The sequence below is a fragment of the Gastrolobium bilobum genome, unplaced genomic scaffold (assembly GCF_033153095.1).
Source record: "Gastrolobium bilobum isolate Gb01-03AN ecotype WA unplaced genomic scaffold, APGP_CSIRO_Gbil_v1 utg2490, whole genome shotgun sequence".
NCBI classification, from domain to species: Eukaryota; Viridiplantae; Streptophyta; class Magnoliopsida; order Fabales; family Fabaceae; genus Gastrolobium; species Gastrolobium bilobum.
This window is the reverse complement of record NW_026895628.1, coordinates 148,069-155,486: the sequence shown is the minus strand read 5'-3', so window position 1 is coordinate 155,486 and position 7,418 is coordinate 148,069. Positions and strand designations below refer to the sequence as shown.

At 31.9% G+C, this 7,418-nt stretch overlaps 1 non-coding gene across 1 annotated transcript; it reads left to right on the top strand.

Moving 5' to 3' along the window:
• The first annotated feature begins 3,114 nt into the window (after positions 1–3,114).
• On the top strand, positions 3,115–3,198 carry TRNAM-CAU (transfer RNA methionine (anticodon CAU)). Its single transcript is given in 2 exon segments — positions 3,115–3,152; positions 3,163–3,198. It is a non-coding gene; the product is annotated as a tRNA-Met (tRNA).
• The last annotated feature ends 4,220 nt before the right edge of the window (positions 3,199–7,418 follow it).

The following is a 7,418-nucleotide window of genomic DNA, read 5'->3' as shown; positions in this document are numbered from 1 at the left end:
CGTATCATTCATTCCCTTATCAATCATGTCATTAACAATTGTTAATATCGAACTAATATCCCGTTTATTTTATTACTAATGGTAGACCATTATCTTGTCCACAAAACCACTAAGTCACCTCTCCGGGCACCAAATTAACAAGAATTTTCAAGTATAATTTTTTTCTTTTTCAGTCTTTGTTGGATCATACATGTTTGGCACTCCCAAATTTTTCTAGATAATGGCTTTAATGATCAATATCAATGTTATTAAAATCGGTCCGGTCAATGACCCGGTCGAAGTACTGGGTTACTAGTTCAACCGTATGATTCGGTGATTATATATAAATCTATAATTTATATTAAAAAATTATAAATATACTCAAATAGCTGAAAAAAATTATATAAATTCTAAATATTTTAATATAAAAAATAATAAATTATATATTATTGTCAAATAAAGGATCAAACAAACACATAATGCTTGTTATATTGGCGTTTCAGGTTCAGTAAACGACATCTCTAACTATCAAATCAAAATTCCTTGCATAGTGCATAACTGAAATAATATTAGTATTGTAGCTACATAACTTATATAAGTCAATAAGTAACAGATCACTCAGATATGTCCATTATGATTTTATTATATTTTTTTGGAAAAAAAAAAAAATTTAAATTTTTTTTTTTAAAACTCAGGCCGGGTCACTGGTTTTTTTCTCCAAATCCGGCCGAGTCGCACCGGATCGTATCGAATCTGATACTTGACCAATCCAATGTGATAACTAGACCGGTCAAATGATCGGTTCACCGGGTCCAGGTCAACCCGCCAGTCCGATCCGATTTTCACAATCAATATAGGTTTTTTTTTTTTTTTCTGTATTGACTTTTTGTTAGTGAGGCAACCATTCACAGGAACACGCACCCACCAACAGCAAACAACAGAACACACAGACATACACATACACAGAGAGAAAGAAAGAGGCAGAAGTAGTCATTATCTAGCTTGTTGCCAGCGTTAGGGACGAGGAGACAGCTATAAGGACCCTGTGGCTTTTATGTTAAAAAAAAAAAACCCTGCAAAACAAGTGAGTCCGTGAACTGGCAGTCCTCTCCACGTGGGGTCCTATCAGTGTTGAAGAAATATGAGCTGGATTTCCATCTACTTGTTTTTAATACTCTTTAAAGGGATTTTAGGACGGAACATTGACATTATAGATGACACCCCCCAACCTGGCTTTGATCAACCAACATCCACCAATCAATGGCCATTTAAGGCTAATGCAACAAGGCTTCGGCATATAAAGCATCCTTTCATATTCTTTTCTTCCTTGTAGACTTCCACTTTGGGATCTCATATTTCATTTCTTCACTTCCAAATGATGGTTTCTTCTTTTGGCCATTGACTCCATCTCTCCCTCTTTGATAAAAACTGTCCAGAAAGTGAAATCCTTTCCATTTCACAGGAACAGGATCTTATCACGACCGTAATAACAACATCCAATGACTACAATTGTCAACTAACCTCATTTTATTGGTTAATGGTATTCAAACAACATCACCTTTTTGTCACAAACTAGGATAAAGACCTTTCACAATCTAATCAGCTAAAGAAAGAATCTTCTGCAATGATGTCTACAAAAATTGATTACCTACTGAAATTTTTTGCTATGGTATTCATCTAGATAAAGGACACAGCTGATTCTGTTCCGATTAGTAGCATTTGAGGGTGGAAAGTTACTGCTCCTAGCAATTGGGAATGTCTTTTCCATGATTACAACAGTAACTAACAAATATAGAAAGGATTTATTATTGCAAAGGTATTTGAGGCACAACCCAATTCGACCTTACAGTCCCAAGCTTGTCCCTTAATATACATTGTGACTTCTACAGTGCTGCAACATCAACATCACAAAGCAATTGAAAAGAATAGCAGAGGCATACAGATCTATTGGATGGAGCCTCAACCTCATTCACCTATGAACAATAAATTTACTGGACCTATGTTGGAAATGGAACTGTGAAAAGTTACCCCTTTTATGTCTTTGGTCATCAAATGTCTAAGATGAAGTTTTGGAAGTTATTGTTGCCAATTATATAATAAAAACCATTCTAAACGTTTTTCTTGTTCTTTTGGCAGTATAAAAGTAAAAGGAAATAAACGACAGAATGAATTATTGAGACATCATCCACTTTACCACCTCACAATCTCAATGGACCTCTTGTCTCCAAGAGGTCATGGACTACCTTTCTAGCCAAAAAAAAAAAAATAGATGTCACTTGCTTCCAGATATACTGAAGTACAGTTGTTCTTCACTGAGTATGAGTTGATGTAATTACAAATAAACTGTCATTGTAAGAGTAGCTATGAAATTGACCAGCCCAATTAAGTAGCGCTTGTGTATCAAAACACAAAATCAAGTCATTAGTTCGTAGTTTGTTTAGTAACTTTCGCATTGAACTCTAGTTTACTCTTCAAAGAAGATATAGATAAATTTATGTTGTTACACACACTATACGAGGATGTAAAAGAGGGATGAGATAAGGAGATGATAAATCGATTAGGTGCAGGGAGAATTTATTTCTCTTTTGTAGTGATAGCTGAGGAAATGCGTTGCATCACAGACCGTCCACTCCATAATTAAACTCAAACCCAAATTGGTTTTGAACTTAAAATTTAAATTATGTCCAACACCCAAATCAGCTTTTGAGGACGTAAAATTTTCCTCTCTTTTTTTTTTCCTTCATTAAAGGAGAGCCTTTCACTAATCACTATGTCTATGTTTCTGTGACTTTTTAAAAAAAATTCTGAAAATTATTTTATAGTGTATGATGCGTGACAAAAAGGTTCTATTATGGAAGCAAAAACGACTGAATAACATAGGTAACCCAATATAAATGCGGTTTCCACAATTACAAGAGAAGATGGCCCATAAAACGACGGGTTCAAGTTGCGGGCTTTGGACTTTATTTCAGGACGCCAAAATGCCAGATCCTGAACAAGTGTTCCGATGTCCCAAACTGGGTGGGTCATATTGTGCTTGGGCTAAAACCAAGACACCATCCGTTGTCCACTTTAGCAACTAATACACCTGTGACAACTTAAAAATAGTATTATTATTTATTAAGCCTTCAAATTGGGGTGGTGGCGCAGTTGGCTAGCGCGTAGGTCTCATAGCTCTGAGTTATCCTGAGGTCGAGAGTTCGAGCCTCTCTCACCCCAATCTAATTTTTTTTTATTCAATTTAATTGTAGTAAGATTTGTTTTTAGGAAAAACTAGCAATTTTTCGGTATTTTTTTTAGATGAGTGGGCCTCCTCACAAAATTGTGTCTAAAATAGGAAATAAAGTGTCTCACCCTAATCTAATTTTTTTTATTGATTCAATTAAATTGTAGTAAGATTTGTTTTTAGGAAAAACTATTATTGTGTTGTTGGAGAGCAATTTTTTCATTGATTTCTGTGTTGCTCTCTTCTTCTTTTTTTTTTTTTTTGATAACAGCTCTCTTCTTTTTTTAGATGAGTGAGTCTCATCACAAAATTGTGTTTAAGATAGGAAATAAGGTATCTCATATGATATGAGATTAATAAGGGTTTATCGTTTCTCAAGTTGCTTGAGATAATTTTATTTCTGGCTACTAAATCATAACCGTATAAAGATTGATCAATGGTGATAAAGGAAGAGAAAAAAAAAGGAATCATAATCATTCAAAGATGAATCAATTGATATAAAAAAATAAATAATTAAAACGACGTAATTTTGGAATAGCCGAAAATAAACTTATCTCAAGAAATATTTTTTAGGTACTCTGGCAAACTAATAATATAATGCTCGTTTTTAGCCCACCGATAGTCCGATACCATAAACCCATTAACAGTTGAGCTTTCCATTGCATATCCGTTCTCTAAATCAGTTGTTATCTTAATAATCTAATTTCGGTTGACATTCATAAATAAGTATTTTCGACATAGTTTTATAATCCTACCATTGTACATAGATTGTAAATTAGCAAGTTGTGGTCATTTTAACTCACCGAAGAGATGTTCCAGCTCATAACTATGGTGGGTGCCTGGATGGACATTAATTGACATTTGAATCCGGTCACAGACACAGAAGAATCTGTAACTAATTTCAGGGTTTTGTAGGTTTAATTCTTCACATGATCATAATCTGACAATTTTGTTGGAATATTTTCATTTTACATTTAATCTTCTTTAAAAAAAAAATACTAAATCAATAGGCAGACTCCCTTAAAATTGTTTTCTGAGTTTATTAAGGGAATGTCATTCACATTAAATCATGTCACCATGAATGAGCCGTAGAAATTTTATCCCATATTAAAGACCAAATATATATTTATTCAGTTTGAAATATAACTACTCTAATGATTATATTTTCAATTAAAAAAACTGAGGGATTTTACAGTGATTCTTTCTCTATCATGAACGTATAATGAATAAGGGAGGAAGTTATGCATAATTAGATTGTTGATTAATTTAATGAATAAAATTAATTTTAATGTGACACTTATAAAACTTTTGAAAATATATTCATAATAATACTTTAAAAGTAATTTTACTTTATTTTTTTAGACAAAATCAATTCTTCTAAACTTACTTTTAAAATATCATTCCCGAATATAAATAACTTTTATTAAAAAAATTAATTCTAGTAAAATCAAAATCTTACTAATATGGCAGTGGTGTCCACATCTTTTGAAAAATCAATAAATGCTTGGAATTTATTTAGAAAAGGATATGAGACAACTGTCCGAGTCAGTTCTAGCTTTTTGTTTTATGTGCTTGCCCTGTTGGTCCTTAGCCAAGGAGGATGAACTGAAATTTCTAGGTCTCGAAGATTACCTTCTACAGAGACTGCAGAACATGAAAATATCACTTTTTTATTACATGGTTCCCCATGCATGCTCCTTGATGACCCTGCATTTACTGACCCATTATTCCATCATAGTAGTCCCCATTCGCATCCCGTTTCTGGATGCATGATTAAGATATATCATTGAGTTATGTGATTATGACATACAACAACATATGAATCATATGACTCGCTTGAGATTCGAGAACACAGCATTCAGGAGCTATCTCTCTCTGTCGGTCACAATCTTCAGAAGTTTTTAGTTAACAGTACAGATTCTATGAATTTTTTTTTTTTGCCTAATTAGTGAATTACTTGATGTAATGACAAGAAGGGGTTGGTGTTGGCATATTTTTAGAGGCCCTGGCTGCTTTATGGAATTACGGCTTCCACTAAAACCATCATATCAATCACAGTAGTGATCCTTAAGCCCTTCACATGCAATGCCGGGACCGTGTTCTCTTTGGTAACCAAGTTTAGGTGACATGCCATGATTGTTTCTCGTGCAATGATTAATTTGCTGAAAAACGAATCACACAACTCGTCTAGTGAGGTTTACAATATTGCAGGACTCTGCTGAGTAACGGAAGTAGTTGAAGAAATAGCTACTAAAATTATATGCGGAGGTGTGAAGTGAAGGGAATGAAATCTATCATGTAATTCATTGATACATTAATAGTTATAATTTTAATAATTAAATTCGTAGAACGAAAAAAGAAAATATTCATATTAATTGTTAATAATTGATTTATTAATAAGAGGAAGGTTATACTTACAATTTTTTTTTACAAACTCTTATAACCATATCTTAACACCGTTGATTTCCACCAATCAATGGTTATGATTTTCGCAAATTAAACTCATTAATTAATTATTAATTCACCATAAATGATAACCGTTGATTGACAAAAATCAACAGTGTTAAGATATGATTGTAAGAGGTTGTAAAAAAAAATTGTAAGTATGATCTTCCTCTATTAATAAATAATTAAAAAAAATTATATGACATGTTCGTATTAAAAAATAATAATAATAAAATGATCATTCTCATGAAGTGAAATGAGTCTTGGGCAAGGTTGACCTACCTTTGTGTCATTGTGTGCACCGTCCATTTCGGTCAAAAAATAATAAATGGAATTGATCAACGTCTACTGGTAGACTTCAAGCACGATAGAGATTATCAATTAGGCGGTAATGATATTACAAAAGAGTTTTTGTTATGAGTGTTCTAACATAGGAGTGTTCTAAAAAAAATTAAGTTCACTGTTAGTTTGTGTAAGCTAAAATTATAAAAGTCTGATCTGACTTATATTTAAAAAATAAAAATTTTGTTCGATCCTCTCCAATATCATCTTTGAGAGGGGTATAAAGCCTTAATCCTGGACCCGCCCCGCATCGAACTAGTCGCGAAGCGATGAACCAATTGAAATATTTTCTAAAAATAAAATAAAATCTTGGCCTATGTATGTTAGCATGTTTAAGCTTAGTAAACATTTAATAATAAAAAAATAACTAAAATAATCTTACTTTATTATTCAAAATTATTAAAATAATAATTTTATGCATTTTATTTAAAATAAATAATATGATGTATATATATATAGGCTGACATGTATGCATAAAGGCCTGACATGTATAAAAAAAACCTTAAACCTATTTTCTAAATAGATATTTTTAAAAGTCTAGCCTTATTCTATTTGACTATTTGTAATAGGTCGAGTATGACCTAAAATGGGTTAGGTCGTAGGCCTTTGTAGGCTGGGCTAAACCATTTACACCCCTAGATATAAGTTTAGGATTATGTAATATTTATTTTTTAAATAATTTTTTATGACTTAATATATATATATATATATTAAAAAATTTATTTTAATTCTATAAATAATTTATAACTTTTAATAATAATGTTCAAATCATACTTGTTTTCCTATATTAATAACTCCGTAATTTTTTTTCAATTTAGGATACATATTTATTTATCAAAAAATTATATAAAAACATTCAGTTAATGGTATAAGACAGTGTCACATGTAAAAGGCGTCATTCCATATGTTGTTTTGCATAACGTCGCGTAAAATAATGTCTCCATCTTAAACAAAAAAAGAGTTGGCTGAGAATCAACGTCTTCCCCATATGCTAGTAACTCGCAGCTCCAGCTTCTACCTTCCCCAGTATCCCTCTCCCTTAACCTCACTCACTTAGACACAGTTACCTTATTCACTCCCATCCTCTTTTACATATATATCTTGATAAATGCAAAGTTGTGAATTGGAGATACGCCATGTAACCCAATTGAAAACATCGAACTCTAGACTCAAAATTATGGAAGAGCACACGAGAATTTCGCATTAAAATTTCAAATTGATATTTATGTTTATTTGACATAATTAACTATTTTATATGAAGAAGACAAGAACAATAATTTCCACCAAGAAGAAGACAAACAGAATCCAATGACTCTCTTTTTGTATAAGAAAACGTCCAGCAAATTAATTTACAAACATACTTCTTGTGTGTATAGATTAATGAATTTTATTTTTTTTCCATTATATACTTCAAAAAATTTAAAAT